At 39.4% G+C, this 23,962-nt stretch overlaps 1 pseudogene; it reads left to right on the forward strand.

Moving 5' to 3' along the window:
* Positions 1 to 14,833: 14,833 nt before the first annotated feature.
* Positions 14,834 to 16,059, forward strand: LOC149183221 (small ribosomal subunit protein uS2y pseudogene; annotated as a pseudogene).
* Positions 16,060 to 23,962: the final 7,903 nt, after the last annotated feature.

The raw sequence follows: 23,962 nt of genomic DNA on the forward strand, positions 1-23,962 counted from the left end.
ATATAGTCCCACATAAATTTTCAATTCCACTGTTTTTTGAATTGGAAAAAAAGAGAGTGAGAACGCATAGGTGTATGTAGATAGCCAAGTACAAAGGGGTTGAGGATATTGGCCACATGGAAGACAAATTCAGGAAAAGGGGCAGGGAATTGAGTGCTCCCGGAGATAGAGAAGCCATTACAAGCCACCTTGAGAATGAGAATGAATTACTAAGGAGGCAGCTGCAAGAGAAAGTGACTCATTTGGCATGCATGGCCAGCGTATCCATAGAAGCATTACAATGTAGAACACCAGCCAAATCTTATGGCCTCTATCTAAAGGATCAATGGCTTCAATTCCAAATAAAAACTTTGGCACAAAGAGGCATAATGCCTTTCCAAGACTACAAGTAGTTCATGGATTTGTGTGACCAAAGCACCTCCGAGGAAAAAGCAAAGATGACAAAGTTCTATCTACACTACATGGCCCTCATAGACCTAAATGTGTGGGACCCCAATGTCAAGCTAGGGGATTTTCAATTAATGTCCATGGTATCATGGATGAACCATGATGAATTAAGGGCAACAGAAATGAAAAGATTGTTAATAAAAATGCAGAATGAACCATTGATGAAAGAGCTAAGCCATTAGATCCTATGGCACTCATTAGCACACACAACCTACTTGTCAATGACCCTCAGATTGCCCCTAAATATCTAGCCAACCAGGAAAAATCCATTGTACACTTTGAAGATATGCTTAGGATACTTGGGGATGACTGTGTGCATGCATGCATGAGAAGATGGAACACCCTACCCCACAACTTGCAGATCAGATAATACCATTCCCCCATGAGGCTGAAGGAGGCATTAAAAAGAGTGCCAATGTACAAGCACTCCATGCAAAGGCTGAAGGTCAACTGGATTGGCCTCACACTGAGTCCTCCACTCATATTAGGCATGTTGGAAGGCATAAGAGAAGAAGAAGAGAAGGAGTAGTGGAAGGACATAGACAAAAAGGTGGGATTTTATGGAGAACATGAGCAGACCAAATCAGAGGCCTGGAATGCTAGGGAGGCCACCACTGCCATAAAAGACAAAGAGATTGACTAGGTTTCTTAGAGGATGAGCAACAACTTCAGTAGGGGATGATGATTAGCCTCATAAATGGTTAATTATATGGGCTCATTTTACCTCCTAACCTAGTCAAATAAACCATTATCTTAGCTTATTGTATGATTTTCTGATTATATTTATGCTTATAGGGTGAGCTGAGTTAGTTATTATGCCATGTGGTCTAACATGTATTTAATGCAAATTATTGATGGATTTCAACGTCAAAGTCAAGGATCTAGTGGTCAATCTGCAGTAATAACTCAAAGTAGATAGAGGAGAGGACTTACAGGAGGGAATCCCCCTCATTTATTGCTCCTCACTTCGAATTCCCCTTCATTCAGCTCGAAGTACAAGCAGACGAATCATATACTAGAAGGCAGTCGAGCAAGTGGAAGATGATTGATAGTTATCTCGAATTTTGGGAGCCAAGCCTCCTTAATTTTAAGGAAGTTGTTGGTAGCTTTAGATGTATAAGTAGAGAGGCTTAGGGCCTCACTATGGTCGACTTTATTTTTTTCTTGTGCAAACTCTGCTCAAATTTCAAGCTTACTATTTTATGACAGTTTTATCTAATCTTGCTATTTTTTTATAATGAAGATGGAATCCTTTTTGAGCTAGCACTGAGTTACCTCAGAGGGCTGAATCTCTTAGGTTAGGGCCCAATCCAAGTAGCCAAGCTCCTCTTTACTTGTATTTGTATGCTTTACTTCAGTTTGTAGATTAGTTTGATGTTAGATGTATTTCTCTTATGGTTAAGAATAGGTTTCTTTTGATGATTTAGAAGCTTACTTCCATTTGTGCTTCTATAGCAAGTTAAGCAATGATCAGAGAAGATTTAAAAGGCTAGAAATAGTGCCTTGGCCTCTCTTTCTCTCTCTAGGACCATGATTTGAGGCAAAGGCTCTCTTGCTACCCCAAAAACATAGATTTTCCCCATTCCCACGACTTCTAGTGTATGCAGCTCTCTAGTAGGTTGATAGTCCAGTTTTACTTTGCTTTAGATATTCTTTATGATGTTCACTTCCTGATTTGCAATAGTCCTTTTGCATGATTTCCTTTATTACAACATTTCCCATCATTTCCTTCTATACATCATAGTTTAGGCCATTTTAATGCAAAACTCTGTTTTTCCTAGGATGCACTCATTTCATTGGTCGCTTGATTTTCTTGGTTGACTGTCAGTTTCTATGTAGCAGATCTTTTCCAACAATAGGCTAGCTTACCATAAATCACACCCTCCATCTGATCCATGCCCTATAGGTCTCCCAAACCTCACCTCAATTCTACCCTAATTTCCTTCATTTTTCATAGAACTTCTTCCTCTCTCCCTGAGCAAACCCAATCATCTTTCTCTCTCTTGGTGATTCATGGTAGACCTTAGGTGCCTTAACACCTCATTCCAACCTTCATCCATCTCTTCCACCCACTCTCACACCCTTAAAATAGCAAAAATTTCTCTTGGCCTCCTCCTGCAAGCCTCCTGTAGTTTCCCTGTTTTCCTCCTGTAATTTACTGATGTCCTCCTATAGTTTTTCTTGTAGGCTTTCTTTTGAAGGCTGAGTGTGGAAAAGGCCTCTAGAAGGCCACCCAAGGCCTCCTGGGATCCATCCACACAATCCTACATCCTCCCAAGCTCCAAAACCACCCTCTAACACCACCTGTTCACTGCCACACTCACACACAATAAATTAGATGCATGTTAAATTCACATAAGAACACATAAAAATCCCAAAAATGTGTTTTTTGCTTATTTACTTCCAAAAATAGCATGGTTACATGTTGTTTACTTCCTTGAGTAGGTAATGGAATTTCTTTCATGGTTTTCATAGTGTTTTTGGCAAAAGTAGAATTAGCTTGTTAATTAGGGTGTAATAGGTTTTGCTTTATATTCCAGTCTTTCTCCTTTTTGCAGTTAGAATAACATCTATATGGTAATCTTTCTTTCCTTTCATCCCACATAGAGCTTCTTCTGAAATCTATAGAAGTTGGCTTGAGTTCGTAGTGATCTCACGTCGGCTGACCAAGTGACAAACTGCAGCAAGAACTAGTACTTGCGCATATAGCACCAATGCTTCCAAGTTTGTTACGAACCATTGGGTTGATAAAAGTAAAGTTGGAAGCCCAAGAGTCACGGCATTCTTGCTGCAATGTTGGCACTCACCATGGCATTGAATAAATTACAATATAATGTAACATTACGACAATGGACCACGGTTGACAATGGATGATGATGGTTGATTACACTTGATTTTCATGTTGAGACAATATTTGTCCTAATGTGACTGGTTGACCATGGTTGACCATGATTGATTTTCATATTGACCATGATTCACTATGGTTTACCATGATTGATTTTTACATTGAGACAATATTTTTCACAATGGAACATTTGACAATGGTTGACCACAGTTAACCGTGATTTAACATGGTTGACCATGGATGACCTTGGATGATGATGATTGATGACACTTGAACATTGTTGATTTTCATATTGAAACAATCTTTGTCACAATGTGACATTGAACCATGGTTAGTCATGATCATAAACCCAATGGATTATAAACCCTAAGTAATAATATTACGACTAAGGGTTTAATATTATAAACCCAATGTATATAAACCCTAAGGAAAATATTACAAAACTTAATATAAACATGGTTGGCCATCATTGCCCATGGTTGATTTTCATATCAACGTAATATTTTTCACAGTATGACATTGGACCATGGTTTACCATCATTGATTTTCATATTAAGACGATCTTTGTCACAACGCCACGTTGGACCATGGTTGTCCATGGATGACCATGGTTTTCATAATATGACGTTGGACTAAGAGACAATGATCGTCACAAGGTGACCATAATTATTGGCCATGGTTGATCATTGTTGACCATGATTAACCATGGTTGACCATGGTTTATTTCCATACTGAGAAAATCTTTGTCACAATTCGACGCTGGACCATTGTTGACCATGATTGGTTTTCATATTGAGAGAATATTTGTCATAATGCAACATTGGACCATGGTTGACCATCATTGACCATAGTAGACATCGATATTGACAATCTTTGTTACAATATAACGTTAGAACATGGTTAACTGTGGTTGACTATGGATGATCATGGTTGCCACAATGTCATATTGGATCGTCAGACAATCTTTGCCACAATGTGACCATGGTTATTGACAATCATTGACCATGTGTTAGGGTCCCACCCTAACCCCCTTATTTATGTAATGGGATCACGTCATAGTCAAGAGTCAATAAAGCCCATATTAATAATTGTAAGTGGTTAATCCGCAATTAATGACGGAACCACAGTTAGTTGCAAATGGGCTGTAGTATTAGATAGATGGTATTAAATAAAACCCACAGTATTGGTCCATGGTATTGCATGTATGAGTCATATATAAAGGATAGAGACTCCTTGCGAGGAGCATCGTGTCTTATTTTGTAATTGAGCTCTGCTCTATTGGAGGTTGCCCCCTCGAAAAGGCAGGTGAACATTACTCTCTGAATAATAAAATCATTGCTATTCCGTGTTCTGGGTATCTTTTCTTTGCATATTCTGTATTTGGGTATCATTTTGCAGGTTAAGATCATAACAAGTGGTATCAGAGCTATAATAAGTGGTATTAGAGCACTTTCCAGGGCCAGTGGGATCTCCATTTCTTAGCATTTTTTTTTTTGGCTAGAGACGGGATCTATCGTTGAGCGCATAAACATGCGGATTTGGGGAGGCATGCACTCATGAAATACAAGAGGTGGTCACATCTCTTGGACTCCCTTGTAACCCCTGTGGGTACCCCTTCGAGTATTAGCGCATTAGACAGAACCGCGCACGGACTATCTTCCACGTACCCTCTGGGTATATCGGAAGCCCCCTAGGCTCCCTTGGAACCTCGCCATAGATAAACTGTCGGCCATCTTGCGGCTACAGTACATCGAGAACAGCACTCGAAGAGATTACTCCCCTGTACAATAGGGTAGTCGGGTTGTACGGCTAAGGATACGGTCAATCCTCCTTAGTTAGAGCCCTGAAAGATTGGGCCGAGTACTGTTGCCAGACCCTTATGTATATTGCGATCTGTAGCACCTGACACTCCTCAAGACCATAGTTCCCTTTTCTATCGAGGGATCACACATCATCTCTTCCAGATCCGCTTATGCAAAGGGGTGCAGCAGCAGCAGACATCAGTCCCGCAGTCTCAAGTTCCAGATTAGCCATTCCGATCTATTAGATCCATCAGATCCGTAGAAGCAGTCTGTTCCGCCACCCAGAGCTATCAGATCCGCCATTCAGATCTCTCAGATCCACCAGATCGGAGTCGTTTTGAAAGGTTCCTATACTGTGGTATAATTTTCGCAGGACTTTTGGCCGCATTGACATTTTGAGGATTTGGCGACTGCAGTATTGATAAGGAAGGAGTAAAACTCCGTTATGAGTTTTTAGAAAGAATAAAAATAATAAAAAAAAAAGTATGAGATATTTCGGGGCGCTTATTTGTGATCTAGCCCATCAGAATCAGGATGACGAGCTGAGCACAGTGGTACCATTCACTTCTTAGTGGAATTTGTTTTTAGGCGGTCCCAATTTTAAAAAAATCAGGTTGGTGTATGGTAGAAACTAGAGCTCAAGCGATGGCCAATGAAAGGATGGACAAACTTGAAGAATCAGTGCAAACCCTCCTCATTCAGCTTAGCGGATTATGTAGCATGGTCGAGAAAATAATCCCAAAGGGCAAGGAGCAAGCCCACGAGGAGGAGTATAATGGCAATGGACATAATGAGGGTGAGTCTAGCCACTCTGCTCATGTCTGGCACACCAACCAACAACCCAGTCAACGATCTCCCAAGTTGGATATGCATAAATTTGACGGTTCTCACCCGTCGGCATGGATAGCACAAATGGAGTAGTATTTCAAATTGAATCACATCTTAGATGATGAGACTCAGCTTATGTTGGGTAGCATGTACTTGGACAATGAAAGGTGGCAATGGTGGGAATGGTATCAACGTTGCACTGGACCTTTTAGGACTTGGACCAAATTCACCAAAGCTCTTCAAGATCGCTTTGACCAGGAATCATCTTTTTTGGGTCGTCTTACTAAGCTCCGACAGACTGGTATAGTGGATGAATATATTACAGCTTTTGAAGCCTTAGCCTTCCGCACTTGGGGTCTCTCAGATGTGTTCTACACGGAATGTTCTATCAGCGGTCTTAAAGAAGCCATCAAAGCTCAAGTCCTACTACACCACCCTCCCACATGGACGGAGTCTTGCAAGGTAGCTCGTAACGTGGAACGTGCATTAGCAGCCCAATACAGTCGCCCAAATTTCTCCACTAAAGGTTGCCCCCCACAGGATCACAACACGACTCAAACACTTAAAGTCCAAAAGGTCTCCCCTTTAGAAATGGCCGACAGAAGAAAGCAAGGACTATGTTACTACTGTGATGAAAAATACTCCCTAGGTCATAAATGCAAGGATCCCAATTTTTTTTCAAATTGATGCCACTGGCTACAGCTTAACAGAGGAAGATCCACCACTTGAGGAACATGAGCCGCTAGAAGAAGACAACCAAAAGGACAATGTCTCTAACGAACCAATTATTTCGTTGCATGCTTTGGCAGGGATTTCATTCCCTCAAACTCTCAAAATCAGAGGTTTTATTAAACATCGCCCAGTAGTAGTCTTGATTGATAGTGGAAGTACACATAATTTCATCCATCAAAAAGTCGCAGAAGTAGTGCATTGTTTTGTACGAGCAGTTTCTAACTTCCAAGTTCAAATTGCAGATGGAGGCACAATGAAATGTGAAGGCTGCTATGAAAATTTCAAACTTCAAATGGGGGATTATCAGTTGAAAACCCACATGTTTGCCATACACATGGGGGGTTGCGGCATTGTCCTCGGCGCTGAATGGCTCCACACTCTTGGGCCAATCACAATGGATTTCCAGGAGTTATATATGAGTTTTAAGCAGAACAAGTACACACATACCCTCCGTGGACTCCAGGCGAGAGCCCCCTCTATCATCAACTCGCATAGGATGGAAAAATTGTTAAAAAAGGGCAATCATGGAGTGGTAGCTCAATTTAATGCCATCCAAGCAGTCGAAACCAAGCCTCTCCCAATTCATCCTGAGATGCAACAGATTTTAAATAACCATCTGCCAGTCTTTGACAAGCCTCATGAGCTTCCACCCTCACGAGGGGAACATGATCATAGCATCACCTTGGTTCCAGGGGCCCAACCCCCAAATGTTCGCCCATACAGATATCCGTTCACCCAAAAGAATGAAATAGAAAAAATCATCAAGGAACTTTTGGAAGCAGGTGTCATTCGTCCCAGCATTAGTCCTTATTCATCCCCAGTGGTCATGGTGCTCAAGAAAGATGGGGAGTGGCGTATGTGTCCCGACTTCAAGGCCCTCAATAAGTTGACAGTCAAAGATAAATTTCCCATCCCGGTGGTTGATGATTTGCTGGATGAACTCAATGGGGCTCAATTCTTCACTAAGATGGATCTTCGTTGAGGCTACTACCAAATTCGCATGAAGGAAGTCGACATTCCCAAGACTGCTTTCAGAACTCATGAAGGCCATTATGAATTCTTGGTCATGCCATTTGGTCTTTGTAATGCCCCCTCTACTTTTCAGAGCCTTATGAACCACATTATCAAACCATATCTCAGGAAATTTGTCCTTGTCTTCTTCGATGACATCCTCATCTATAGTTGCACTTGGGCCGCACATCTTCAGCATGTAGATCTACTCTTGCAACTACTCCACAAGCATAAATTATTTGTCAACATGTCCAAGTGTTCGTTTGGCATGGCAGAAGTAGAGTATTTGGGCCACATTGTGGGGCATGATGGTGTCAAGGTGGACCCCAAAAACATCCAGGCAATGCAAGAATGGCCTCAACCTAAGACCTTGAAGAGCTTGAGAGGATTTTTGGGTCTCACAGGCTATTTATCGTAAATTTGTCCGCAACTATGGTCACATAGCGAAGCTCCTCACCCAACTCCTAAAGAAAAAGTCATTCTTCTAGAATGAGGAAGCACAACAGGCCTTTACAGCTCTAAAAAATGCCATGTGTTCCACTCCAGTCTTAGCACTACCTGACTTCACCAAATCTTTTGTCATTGAATGTGATGCTTTGGGTACAGGAATTGGGGCGGTCTTAATGCCGGAAGGACGACCGTTGGCCTTCACAAGCCAACAACTAAGTGGGAGGAATCTGGTCCAATCTACCTACGAGAAGGAAATGATGGCCATCTTACATGCAGTCGAGACCTGGCGACCTTACTTATTGGGGCGACATTTCCAAATCCGCACGGATCATCACAGTCTTAAATATTTTTTGGAGCAACGTCTATCCTCCCCACAACAAAATAAATGGCTCGCCAAAATGCTAGTATATGATTATGAGATCATTTACAAGAAAGGGAAAAACAATAGTGTAGCAGATGCATTATCTCGCCAATTTGAGGAGGAAAGTACTCTACTAGCAATTTCCCTCCCTATTCCAGAATGGATTGAAGAGGCTCGCAGGGAACGGTTTTCACACCCCGGGTTCTCCCAACTCATTTCTCAATTGCAGGTAGATCCAAATTCCACCAAGGGCTACTCATGGCAGGATGATATTCTTCGCTGCAAGGACCGAGTCGTAATATCACCAACATCCACCCTCAAAAGTCGCATTTTGGCATAATTGCACTCACCTCTCATTGCAGGAAATTCGGGCTTTCAGAAGACGTATGCTCGCACCAGAAGATCATTTTTTTGGACAGGCATGAAAAATGGCATCCTTACTTTCGCAGCAGAATGCGATGTCTGTCAACGCCACAAAGGGGAAACCGTCAACACACCAGGCATATTACAACCATTGCCCATTCCCGCATCAATTTGGACAGAGGTTTCTATGGATTTCATTACAGGTCTTCCAAAGTCAGGGAACAATTCAGTCATCATGGTGGTTGTCAACCAATTGTCGAAGTATGCTGATTTCTGCGCCCTACCCCACCCGTTTACACCAACTTTGGTCGCTCAATCTTTCATGGATCAGATCTTCAAATTGCATGGCATGCCCACTTCTATTGTGTCCGACCGCCCCGATCTTCACCAGTAATTTTTGGCAGGAACTCTTCAAGATACAAGGCACTCAACTAAAACTCAGTACTTCCTATCATCCGCAAACATATGGTCAAACCGAAGCCGTCAACAAATGTCTAGAAACCTACTTGTTTCACTTCAGAAAAGCAACACCTTTGGGTACAATGGTTACCTCTGGCTGAATGGTGGTATAACACCAACTATCATGCCACCACCAAAATGACTCCCTATGAAGCAGTATATAGTCAACTCTTGCCTTCACCTACTTCGTATCTCAAGGGGTGCTCAAAAGTACAAGCAGTGGATCAACTCCTACAACACCGCGCAACCATGCTCGCCCATATTCGAGAGAATCTTCATCAAGCTCAGAACCACTTGAAGCAACAAGTAGACCAGCATCGCTCTAAGCACCAATTTCAAGAAGGGGATCAGGTCTTTTTACGGCTACAACCATATAAGCAAACATCACTCAAAGACAAGGGGTGTCAGAAACTATCTCCCAAATTCTACCGACCATATCAAGTACTTCAGCGCATTGGAGAAGTGGCTTACAAGTTGGCCTTGCCACCTACTGCAAAAATCCATCCAGTTTTCCATGTCTCATGCCTCAAGAAAGTGATTGGGAACAACTGCAGCATTCAAACCAGTCTACCTGAATTGGACGAAGAAGGGTTCATCTGGCTTCAACCTGAACAGGTCCTAGACACACGAGACAAGCAACTGCTCAGCCGCATGATTAAGAAAGTCCTCGTCAAATGGAAAGACACCTCTCCGGAAGATGCAACTTGGGAACTAGCCACTATTCTTTAGCAGTTTCCACAGCTTCAGCCTTGAGGACAAGGCTATTCTTAAGGGGGAGGGCATGTTAGGGTCCCACCCTAACCCCCTTATTTATGTAATGGGATCACGTCATAGTCAAGAGTCAATAAAGCCCATATTAATAATTGTAAGTGGTTAATCCGCAATTAATGACAGAACCATAGTTAGTTGCAAATGGGCCGTAGTATTAGATAGATGGTATTAATAAAACCCATGGTATTAGTCTGTGGTATTGCATGTATGAGTCATATATAAAGGATAGAGACTCCCTGCAAGGAGCATCGTGTCTTATTTTGTAATCGAGCTCTGCTCTATTGGAGGTTGCCCCCTCGAAGAGGAAAGTGAACATTACTCTCTGAATAATAAAATTATTGTTATTTTGTGTTCTGGGTATCTTTTCTTCGCATATTCTGTATTTGGGTATCATTTTGCAGGTTAAGAGCATAACAAGTGGTATCAGAGCTATAACACCATGATTGATTTTTATATGGAGACAATCTTTGTGATAATACAACGTTGGATCATGATTGACAATGATTGACTATCATTGACCATAGTTGACATTGTTCGACCATAGTTGATTTTGAGATTGAGACAATCTTTGTCACAATGTGATGTTGGTCCATGGTTGACCATGATTGACCAAGATTGAACATGTTTGATTTTTATATTGAGACAATATTTGTGACAATGTGACATTTGACCATGCTTCACCATGGCTTACCATGATGGAACATGGTTGACCATGATTAATTTCCATATTGAGACGATATTTGTCACAATCTGACGTTGTGCCATTGTTGACCATGATTATAAACCAAAGGGATTTATATTAAACATTAGGATTAATATTATAAACCCCATGAGTAATATTATGTCCTAGGAATATGAACCCTTAGAGTAATAAACTCTAGGGATTAATACTAAAACCCCAAGGGAATAATATTAAACCCAAGCGATTAATATTATAAACCCAAGGTATATATACCCTAAGATAAATATTATAAACCCTAAAATAAACATGATTGACCATGGTTAATGATGGCTGATTTTCGTATTGAGACAATCATTGTCACAATGTGATGGACCATGGTTGACCATAATTGGTTTTCATATCGATACAATATTTATCACAATGCGATGTTGGACCATGTTTGATTTTCATATTGAGACAATCTTTGTCACAATGGGACATTGGACCATGGTTAACTATGATTGACATTATCAACCATGGTTGAACATGATTGGTATTATAAACACAAGGGATTAAAACTAAAATCCCAAGGGAATAGTAATATTAAACACAAGGAAATAATATAAACCCAAGGTATATAAACTCTAAAATAAATATTATAAACCCCAAATTAAACATGCTTGACCATGGTTTACCATTGTTGATTTTCATATTGAGACAATCTTTGTCACAATGATTAAAGTATGTTTGATCATGGTTGAACATGTTTGATTTTTATTTCAAGAAAACCTTTGTCACAATGAGACACCATGGTTGACCATAGTTGATTTTCATATTGAGAAAATATTTAGCACAATACGACATTGGACCATGGTTGTCACAATGTGATGTTGGACCATGAGACAATATTTTTCATAATGTGACCATGGTTATTGTCCATGGTTGACCATGATTTACAATGTCGACCATGATATATTTTCATATTGAGACAATCTTCCTCATAATGTGACGTTGTACCATGGTTGATTTTCATATTGAGATGATCATTGTCACAATGTGGCATTGGACTATGGTTGACCATAATTGACCATGGTCGATCATGTTTTACCAATTTTGATGACGATTGATTATGGTTGACGTTAGTTGACAATGGTTGAACATTGTTGATTTTCATATTGAGACAATATTTGTCACAATGTGATGTTGGACCATGGTTGACCCTGATTATAAACTCATGGGATTTATATTGAACCCTAATATTAATATTATAAACCCTATTAATAATATTATACTATAGGAATATGAACCCTTAGATTAATAAACACAAGGATTGATATTATAAACCCAATGGATTAATACTAAAAGCCCAAGGGACTATAAACCCAACAAAATAATATTAAACCCAAAGGATTAATATTATAAACCCAAGGTATATAAATCCTAATATAAATATTATAAACCCTAAAATAAACATGTTTGACCTTGCTTGACCATGGTTTATTTTCATATTAAGTCCCTATCACATTGTTACATTGAACCATGGTTGACCATGATTGATTTTCATATCGAGACAATCTTTGTCACACTGTGATGTTCGACCATAGTTGACCATGATTGATTTTCATATTGAGACAATCCTTCTCACAATGCGACATTCGACCATGGTTAATCATGATTGATTTTCATATTGAGACAATATTTTCCATAATGCGATGTTTGACCATGGTTAACCATGGGTGATTTTCATATTGATACAATCTTTAACATAATGTGACGTTGGACCATGGTTGACCATGGTTGATTTTATAAACCATGGTTGACCACCACCGATATTATGAATCCATGGGAATAATAAACCCAAGGGATTAATACTAAAAACCCAAGGGATTATAAACCCAATGGAATAACATAAATCCAAGGTATAAAAACTCTGAGATAAATATTATAAACCCTAAAATAAACATTCTTGACCATAGTTTACCTGGTTGATTTTCATATTGAGATAAACTTTGTCACATGCGCCATAGGACCACTAGTGACCATGGTTCACCATGATTGATTTTCATATCAAGACAATATTTTTCACCAAGAGATGTTGGACCATAGTCAACCATGGTTGACCATGTTCTTTTCATATTGAGACGAGCTTTGTCACAATGTGACATTGGACCGTAGTTGACCATGGTTGATCGTGGTTGTCACAATGTGACGATGGACCATGAGATAATATTTGTCACAATGTGACCATTTTTATTGGCCATGGTTGACCATGATTGATTTCCATATTGAGACAATATTTATCACACTGAGACATTGGGCCATGGTTGACCATGGTTGATTGTCATATTGAGACAATATTTATCACAATGTGGCATTGGACCATGGTGCACCATAACTAACCATAGTCAATCATGTTTTACCAATGTTTATGATAATTGACCATGTTTGACTATGATTGATTTCCATATTGAGAAAATATCTGTAACAAACCAAAGGTATTAATATTATAAACCCAAGGGATATAAACCCTAAGATAAATATTATAAACCCAAAAGATTATAATATTAAAAATCCAAGGGATTATATCTATTTCATATATATATATATATATATGATTTTATTTTTATTATAATATTTATATTCTATTTATTATAAAAATATAAAAATTAATGTATTTATTTTTATAATAGTTACAAATTATATTAAAATATAAAAAATGATAAAATAAATAATAAATTTAATATAAAAATAAATCATACTAAATACATACTTTAATATTTTAATTAAAAATATTATTTTTATAAAATTTGAAATAGCATTATTCAATTTATGTTATCACTAATTTATAGTGAAAAAAGTACTTTAATACTCAGCAAAATATGAAATAAGTAACTATATACACTTATGTTTCCATTAATTTTTTTTTTTTTTTTTTAAAGCTCTTATTCCCTACCAAATAGAGGGAATGTATATATGCAATCAATATTGCATGGGGCAAAGTGTCTCTCACTTAGAAAAATTCACCATTTTCACAATATAATTACGGTACCATAAAAACTTCAGGGAACCCATTTTTTCCCTTTTTACATGGTTCACGTATGCGATTATTAATGTTCATGTATGCTAGAGATTATGTCCATTCATTTTTATCCCTTAGACAACTTTTCATTTACCATTACGCTCAGTGTTATGTGGTCAGTTTTAACTTTAACACTGTAAACACATGTTAAGATAAACAAATGATTGATAATTAGATATGTATATATATACATATTTCAAGTCACAATACCAAATTTACGTTCTATTATTTTATTCACATATTTTGAAAGAAAAATTTTGGTGAATCTTACTAGTCCCTAATATATGTTATTATAAAAAATATTTATATTTCTAATGATTTTATATTGTACTTATAAAATTTTAGCTATTATTAAAATAAGATAATTTTATAATATAAAAATTTGAGCAAATTATCTAAATTAAATAAAAAAGATAAAAAATAAATTAAAAAATCATGAAAAGATTAACCCACTCATAAATATTAACCTCTATTTTTTAATAAATTTTGTTATTTACCTTTTAAATAAAGCTATATATTTCAAATAAAAAATATATAAATTTATATCCACATATTTAAAACAAACAAATAAACAAACTTTTATAATATAAAGGGAAAAAATACAATAAATTGATTTTTAACAAACATAAAATGTAACCATGAACAAATAAACAAGTTGTAACTAAGTTTTAACATATCTTAATTTGATTTGAAAATTTTAAATTTATTATTAAAATATATTTTAAAAAACTATACCAAAATTACTTTATTAAAATTTACGTCCATATCTTATACATTTCACATGAAAATTTATGTCCTTAACATTTATATAACACCTCTTTTAGATTGTAGAGCTTATATTGATATTGAATGAACAACGGATGAGTGCTACTGCTACTGGACCAAACTTTATCCTTGACATTAGATTATTTATATTTTGTGTTCTCATCACGTCTCACATAATCCCTTAGACTATTATATGCATGGTTTAATAGTTTAACTTGAGTGGGGAACATACCCGTCGATGTGTTCGAAAACATTAATTATGCCGAAGGTGTTTCTTCTATGGTCTTTTTATGTCAAAACACTCTTCACAGTAACAGTAAAGTGTGCAGGAGGCAGAAGATCTAAAAGTGGCGCAGAGGACGGGTGGTTTGTCTCAGAAGGAGGCAGGCATTCAGATGATGCTTTCTGTTGATGCTCATTTCAGCACCAAAAACTGTGATTTTCATATGGAGCATTATGTGTACAAGAAGCGATCAGGGTTGGAATTTGACGGGAAAATTGCCCGTCATGGGTGATTTTCCCTTCAAATACAGTTTCAAAAATTACAAAACTTTCAAAAATCTGCTTTGAAATTATGAAAACAAGTTAGAAACTCTGAAAAATGTTAAATTTGATGGGGTGTTCTTTTTTTAAATTCCAACCCTGGAGGCGATATGATGGATATTCATCATCAATTTATGTATGACTTGGGAAAAGCTTCAACTCGTTGCAAGGGTGATTGTTGCAATTGAAAACCCACAGGATATTATTGTCCAGTCTGCAAGGCCATATGGGCAGCGTGTCGTCTTGAAGTTTTCTCAATACACTGGAGCACATGCAATAGCTGGCAGGCACACCCCTGGAACGTTTACAAATCAGATGCAGACTTCGTTTAACGAGCCTCGGTTTTTAATCCTCGCTGGTCCAAGAACTGACCATCAGCCCATAAGAGAAGCAGACCTAGGTAATATTCTAACCATTACTTTCTGTGGCACGGATTCAACCATGAAGCATGTGGATATTGGGATATCTGCCAACAAGAAGGGAAAACCAAGCATTGGATGCCTGTTTTGGATGCTTGCAAGAATGGTTCTTCAAATGCGACGAACCATCCTTCCTGGTCATAAATGGGACATGGTTGATTTGTTCTTCTACAAAGAGGCCGACGAAACTAAGGAGCACAGAGAGGAAGAGGCCCCTGGTGCTGAATATACTACTGACTATGTAGCACCTTCTCTCGCCCTTCCAGGAGATCAGTGGGGTGCTGATATTCCAGATCCACAATGGGGGTTCACTGAACCTAGTGCAATCCCTGTTGTGCCTACGTTGGTCGTGTCTAAATCGCCCGATGTTGCAAGTTCAATCGTTTCTGAAGGATGGGACTCAACACTTGCTCCACTGCCACCTGTGGCAAGGTGGGATGCTTCATCGATGCCTAGTTTTCTTGCTACCTCGGTGCCTGGTTGGGATAGTGCACAACCTAGTCGGGCTCCTAAAGCTCAGTAGGGTTTGCTTGGAATAGTTTTGTAGTTATAATGAATTCATTTTTGTAATGTCGGATGACTGAACTTCCATTAGGTTAATGTTAGGATCGATCATGCTGTTGAAATGAGTTTGTGATGATTAGATTTATTTTCTGCGAAAGAGGTTCATCCTTCAAAATGATGTAGGGCAAAAGCTACTATATTAATGCCCTTGCGAAACCGATATTCACAAATCCCATGAATTAATTTATCATATGTTATATCTGAGATTTTTTTTTAAAAAGGCTAGAAAATTTGAAGCTCGCGAAGGGGAAATTGATGCCATATGTCTAGAGGCTTGTGTCTTCTCTAAAGAAAACCAAGGGCCGCGTTGAAAGATTTGTTCACAGTTTTCTCCGCCCGTCATCGTCAGAGCCGACTCTGTATATCTCTGCTTTAAAGGTATTTTGCAGGGGAAATCGTAGTTGTAGGTGGTTGGGTGGGTTATCGCCTACTATACCTCTCAATAATGGGGAGGTGGTGGTCTTTGGGCGCAAGGATGCCAAAAAGAAGAAAAGTCCCCTAAGATTGAAAGTCAAGCGAGAGGATTTTCGTAACTGTACTTCTCATCATAATGATCGAGTTTCGCCTCTTAGTAGTGACGGCATTTGGTCATGGGCGTCCAGATCTGAAGCATACATAAGGATTCATAGCTTTTTCTTGATAGTTAATGGCAGGCTATTGGAATTAGGATTCTTGTTTTATTTCTTTCTTGTTTGCAGAGGCATCCATAGCAAAGTAGTAATGTCGAATGAAAGGAACAGTGTGACCCTTAGATTGTATTTGGAATTGGTTTTGAATTGGATTTGGTCTGTAATGTTGTATTATCAATAATTTGAAGCACACGGTCATGTGTAGTTAGAATTTCTACAAACATGAATTGCAAGTCTTGAATATCACAAACATGAAAGAGAAAAAGTCAGGTTTAGTAGATAGTGGGTAGCTTAGAAAAACATAGACATGTTTGCATCTCCACAGGGTGTACTAGAAGGGGAAGGTTGTACTAGACTTAATTGTATGGTATATGTTTAATAATGAAACTTTAAAATTCATGAGGGGTTTCGTTTTCGCCACATATCTCTCAATTTATTATTTCAAGGTATTGCCATTCAATTTTTGTTTTGAACTCATTGCAGTGGGAGATATTTTTATATGAAAAATTAGACTCGTTGTTATATGTCACCTATTATCTATCACCATGTTTTTCTTGCTCTGATCACAATCAAATCATAGTCAAACGACGTGACATGGCTTATGTTATTTGAAGCCAAAGCCACCACTATATATACCTGCAATCCTGCTCTTCCCATTGGTCAATAAGCCAACACCACTCTTTTGAAGCATTGCTTATCAGGTACTTCGAATATTTCCTTGTGCGAACCCCAGAAGGAGAGACGAAGAGGCCTGCCACCAACACAGACCCCACGTTTGCCAGCCCTGGGAGACTTCAAAGGAGCAAGGGTATCCACCTGCAAAATTAACCTACCAAGATCTTATCCACACATTATTGTAATTGTCCTGTAGCTAAAAGATAACATATCAAGAACCCACAATGGGGTTACAGAATAATAGGGATTTTGGTGATTGCAAGTTAAGTTTTCGCTTGTTAATTTCCTTAATTTATTAGTAAGGGAGGCATGACCCAAAGAAAAGAAGCGTGTAGGAGGCAGGAAGGGAGGCTACCCCAGAAGATGTCACATTCTGAATATTTGAAATTGAGTCTTTTGTTTCCAATAGGAATATCCTGGTAGGTATCAGTAGAGGTCTAAGGAGGACAGCTAGTATAAAGAATTGAGATGGATGGGTGTCTTTTTTAGATTTTTGTGTTCCTTTGTACCGAGAGGCGTAATTTATAGCTAGGTATCATGTATCATATGGTCCTCTATGGAACTATCTCGATGGTACGGTTGTAATGTGCATGTTATAATTATGTCTTATGTCTTAGTATCTCCAGGTATTGCAGTGATATCTATAGATCCCTTAGTGTCACACCCCTACACCTGTGGTAGTCTTCCAACCGCTTGTAGCAAGGTGCGGCACCACCGAACACATCCTTTTCACCAATACTAACATTCGTGGACTATGCCTACTTTCACATTAACATACTTAGCTTGTGTTTCGCAACAAAGTAAAAGCAATTATCCTTTATACTTAATGAAGCCCATACTCATTCATTATCATCATGCAATTAACCAAGAACATCAACAATTGCAACAAGTATAAAGGGGAGGGGAAACTCCCGAACAAGTCTACCCAACAATATATTATATCAGTTTTTCAATAATACAATCTTCAAGTATACTTGGCAAAACTCCAAGTCTATACTTAGAATATTTTACAACCGAGGCATAGAACTGCCTTTACAACAATTGTGCCAATCTTACACGCTAGGAGGGTGCTCACCCGAGACACCTAGAACTCCTCCTTAAGTCCTGCACAACTCTGCACGTTCTTTACCCAACACCCGGCACACCGTACCAACCATCGACCAAGAAGTACCTCTGCACAATCCTCAAACCATGCGCATGAGCTATGCACATTCACCAACTGAAACTGCGCACTTTTTACCCTCTTTTCTTGTGTGTACTCCAAGTGCAAAGTTGTTGTTTCAAAATGGCTTCAACGCAAGTCATTTATACACACATTACATCGTTTTACATGTGGTCCCTTATGTGGGTGGAAGCCCCTTGGCCGACCCTCAAACTAACACATAAGGCGCCCATAACATGCTCTCCTTGTGTCGTCCATGCCTCAACGCATGCCTCTCCCAAGTCGCATATAAGTCTCCAACACTTAGCCGCATTTCTTCCAAGTGTTGTTCGTCGTCGCATTTATGTCCAAGGTATCGTCGCAACCAACTCGCCGAAACGTCGCATTTTGTCTGCCTGCGCGCCCGACTTGTCCACGTGCACGATGCTCACCCAATGCCCGTTGCACCGATGTTCCGAAGGCCTTACATCCTCCTCCACCTGAAATCGTTGTTGTCCTCGACAACATACAATCCTAGTAGCTATCATCCACCAAGATCATCATCATCCATGATGTTGACTCCTCCACACAAAGCAAACATTCTTGCAACATATGTAGAGCCTCATCTCCATCATCCCTCGACTTAGTGACCAACTTCCACCAAGCTCACCATACCAAGGTATGTACCTCATCAGATATCATCTCGATCCATGATCATCGACCCCTCTGCTAGAATCTCCACTGCAACATCTCGTGTCGACCTCATCATGTGTCTCCATGTGAACCTCTGCCATGATACTCCAGCATGATGCCAACATATCTCTGCACACTTCCGGACCTCATGTCTGAACTAGTTGGGTAGCTAATCCAACCATCACGCTCAATCCATGAGAGTGAACATCCTCATGCAATCATCAGCTGTTCCTCAAACATCTGCCACATCCTCGACTCCTCAAGAATCCATCTCCATAATCCATGCTCAGGTCCATGGAAACTCCATCCATCTCATCTGCAACATGTCATGATGCTTGATGCCAAGCCATCCCTGCACCATCAATCATACCTTCTAAAACATATTTAAGGACTCACTGCCATGAGCAGCTAACAATGAGCCCCATCTTCTTCATCCATCTAAGAAGATGTAGAGGGAGTAGAGCCTGAAGGCTCTCCCTCACTAATCAACTCGACCCATCTATTAGGATCCTCAATCTCCATCTTTTGTAGATAAGCAACCCGGTCTTCCTTCTGGACATCCGGCCTCACATATACCTCCTCATCATCATCATCATCCTCCACCAACTCTAGCCTTCTTGTCAAATCCAAGATGCTATCTGAAAGTGTCTTGATGACCAATGACTGCTCCACAAGCTTTGTCTCAACACTAGACAACCGCTTGTTCATCTTCTCCTTATCCTCCATTTGCATCACTCCCAATTTATAATCAGGCCTTGTCACACCAATGGTTGGCACACCAATGGGTACATCTTCCCTTCCATCATAAATGTAGAGCTTCTTCAAATGTGGTACAATCATAGAATCGAATTGTTTCATAAACTCCATCCCCAATATAGCTTCATAGTCATCAATCCGCACTATAGTGAAGTCCACCTTCCCGGTCCATTTACCAAGTGTAGTGTCCACCCTCTCAGCTATACCAAGAATCTCAATAGGAGGAGAATTCACTGTCTTCATTTGTGCCTTTGCCAGTACAAATTTCAGCCCAATTCTTCTCGCAGTATCCCCGCCCATGAAGTTGTGAGAAGCCCCACTATCCACCATAGTGAGCACATCAACACCTCCAACCTTCATTCGAACATACACCAACTTGTTCCTTTCAGGATCCCTCCTAGAGGCCACTTCCGTAGTAGCAGAAGCACCAAGTATTTGCATCATCCCCACAGAAGCATCTTCATTCTTTCCATCAGACTCAACCTTCTTCTTCAAGGTCTTGAGATGCCTTACCTCAAGGGCTAGGCAATCCCACTTCTTCTGATTCAATTCATGTCTTATCTCTAGTTCCTTGAATTCTGCTTCGAGCAAGTCCATTTCCTTTGCAAGTTGAGAGGCTTCCTCCTCATTCTTGTCAGAAACCCCTTCCTTAGCCAAAGCATGAAGAGCACTCCTTGTTTCAAACAACCTTTTGCCATATTCCGCAAATCCTTGTCTTACTTCCTCTGACTCTTCAAGTAGACTTCCTTCAAACTCTTCGAAGGTTGCAAAACCCAATCTCTGCTAGATAGACATCTTTACCAAGTCACCTGCAACCTGAACCAACCCTTGTTCCACTTCGTGTGAAACGGCTTCCTTCACCTGCAAGTACCTGTCACGAGCAACCCTGCTCAACAGCTTCAACACCAGCTTCCTGCAAGACTTCTCCAAGTCTTCAGACCTACTCTGATACCACCTGTCACGCCCCTACACCTGCGGTAGTCTTCCAACTGCTTGTAGCAAGGTGCAACACCACCGAACGCATTATTTTCACCAATACTAACATTCGTGGACTACGCCTACTTTCACATTAACATACTTAGCTTGTGTTTCGCAACTAAGTAAAAGCAATTATCCTTTATACTTAATGAAGCCCATACTCATTCATTATCATCATGCAATTAACCAAGAACATCAACAATTACAACAAGTATAAAGGGGAGGGGCAACTTCTGAACAAGTCTGCCCGACAATATATTATATTAGTTTTTCAATAATACAATTTTCAAGTATAGTTGGCAAAACTCCAAGTCTATACTTAGAATATTTTACAACCGAGGCATAGAACTGCCTTTACAACACTTGTGCCAATCTTACACGGTAGGAGGGTGCTCACCAGAGACACCTAGAACTCCTCCTTAAGTCCTGCACAACTCTGCACGTTCTTTACCCAACACCCGGCACACCGTACCAACCATCGACCAAGAAGTACCTCTGCGCAATCCTCAAACCATGTGCATGAGCTATGCGCATTCACCAACTGAAACTGCGCACTTTTTACCCTCTTGTCTTGTGCGTACTCCAAGTGCGAAGTTGTTGTTTCAAAATGGCTTCAACGCAAGTCATTTATACACACATTACATCGTTTTACATGTGGTCCCTTATGTGGGTGGCAGCCCCTTGGCTGACCCTCAAACTAACACATAAGGTGCCCATAACATGCTCTCCTTGTGTCGGCCATGCCTCAACGCATGCCTCTCCCAAGTCGCATATAAGTGTCCAACACTTAGCCGCATTTCTTCCAAGTGTCGTTCGTTGTCGCATTTCTGTCAAAGGTATCATCGCAACCAACTCGCCGAAACGTCGCATTATGTCCGCCCGCGCACCTGACTTGTCCACGTGCACAATGCTCACCTGGCGCCCATCGCACCGATGTTCCAAAGGCCTTACACTTAGGGTCCAGATCAGACAGTCCAAGTTGAGGTAGGTTTGTTAACTGCTAACTACCCCACCCTCCCTCCTCGCATCACTGAGTCATTTGCAATTTCATTTTCATCTTGTTCGAGATCTGTTGTCTTTGGTTCAAATCTTAGACTAATTCAACCCTCATGTCATAGCTAATAGTACTTCAACTTCATCTTGTGAGTGTAACAGTTCCCATTGTAATTTTGTTTTTAACTCTTCTTCTTATCTATTCTAGAGTTTTTCAGAATCTATATAAATTGTCTAAAAATATTTCCTTGCCCTAGGTTATGAGAACGATGTATCATGCCTAGGCTATGTTTCCTATTGGAAAAACCATATTGGATTTCTTTGTGTTCAGTTTGTTCAGGTTATCAAAGGTTTAATTCTTTCTCTTGTGCCTTCTTCTTCTTCTTTCTGGCATGACAACTATTTTCTGTCTAGGAGGAATTTAAGGTAGGTTTCCCCATCTATTTTTTTTTACAGTTTTTTATTCTTTTGCAAGCTAGAACATAGGCTAGCCTAACACATGCCTTTTTATTTTTAGGTAATTTTTTCTAAGCTCCCATTGGTGGAAGGGAATTATACGTTTTCTAGCTATTGTGTTTACTCAATTCGATGTATGGGCTCATTTCTTCAAAGAAAAACTTTCGAACAATCTGTCTTGTAAGACATTTTTGCCACAAAAGTATCACAATAAATAAGAAGAGCAGTTTTAATGTTCATGCATAGAGTTTTTGTCGATTGGATTGCATGATGTACATACATGTCTATTCAATGACAACATATGCTGGCAACTCATTGATGACAATACTTGGATTTCTTTTGGTATTCGGTTCTCCGCTAATCTTCAAACACAGAGTGGTGAGCCCTGGTATTACACCAAGAGTGTTGAAACTTCCAGAGGCTCTTCAACTTTACTATATCAACCCGGGGTTTTGTACAAAATTAGAGGTGACAGTGCTATATACACAATAGATGCATCATCCTATTGATGCCACCATCAACTAGGTCACCTGATCATTAGGGTTCCATACCATTCCTCTATTGAACTCAAACGAGTCTAAATAACGAAAGAAGAATGTAAAGGCTATTCACAGTGGAGAGAAAGTAAATGATTTTCAACTCAGGATATGAAAGATGCCAACTTGTAAATGTTATGAAAGGACAAAAATATTTTGCTAGTTTGCAAAAAGAAAACTATGCTAACTTGCACTCAATCATCTAGCTATTAGGGTTTCTTCAAAACAAAATATTATTCTACCATTCCAAAATTCAAGAATGGATGCATTGACTTTCTAGTCCATACTTGGAGAGTAAATAAAGTTCTAATTGCTAAATTCAGAAATGAAAGAACTAATGCTATCTAATCTTGCATGAAAGGTAAAGGAGTGAAAGGATTGGTCTAGGTGACATTTATGGTCATGGAGTCCAATCTAAGGGGTTAATCTACTCCTAAACTAAGCTAGGATATCATTGCAGGTCAAAGCAGGGTCAAAATAGGCTGCAAGAGGTGTGCTACAAGATGTTGCTACAAGATTCTTGTGCTGCTACAAGATGTCCTGAAATGCTATAGGATGTTGGCTCAGAGGATTTGGAGGGTAATAATGGTGAGATTAAATGTTGTAAGTTGTATGAAAGTTGTGGAATTTTGGGGAAGGTGATCATCACCCTTAGTCAAGCCCAGTACTTCAAGAAGGCCGATTTGGGTTAGGACGACTTGCTGACGGTGACCGAAAAATAGAGATATAGAACAATGGTTGGCATGTATCAAAATAAGGTGGATGAGACCTAAATGGAGTTGGTGAAATGGGTCCTTTCCTATATATTAACAAACCTGCAATAACACATGCACCTGTTTCTCTTTTCATTTGCAAATTATTACAAGTCAATGTGGAAAGGATGAATTGGATTTGGGAAACCTTATCTAACTATTGCTAAGAACTTGATAGATGAAATGAATTACCTTCTAAGCTATAGCAATCACAAGAAGAAAAAAGAAAAATGCAAATCTTTACAATAAATCA

The sequence above is a fragment of the Pinus tabuliformis genome, chromosome 3_2 (genome assembly GCF_031772625.1).
Source record: "Pinus tabuliformis cultivar Carrire ecotype Pingquan chromosome 3_2, CPIR1, whole genome shotgun sequence".
Lineage (NCBI taxonomy): Eukaryota > Viridiplantae > Streptophyta > Pinopsida > Pinales > Pinaceae > Pinus > Pinus tabuliformis.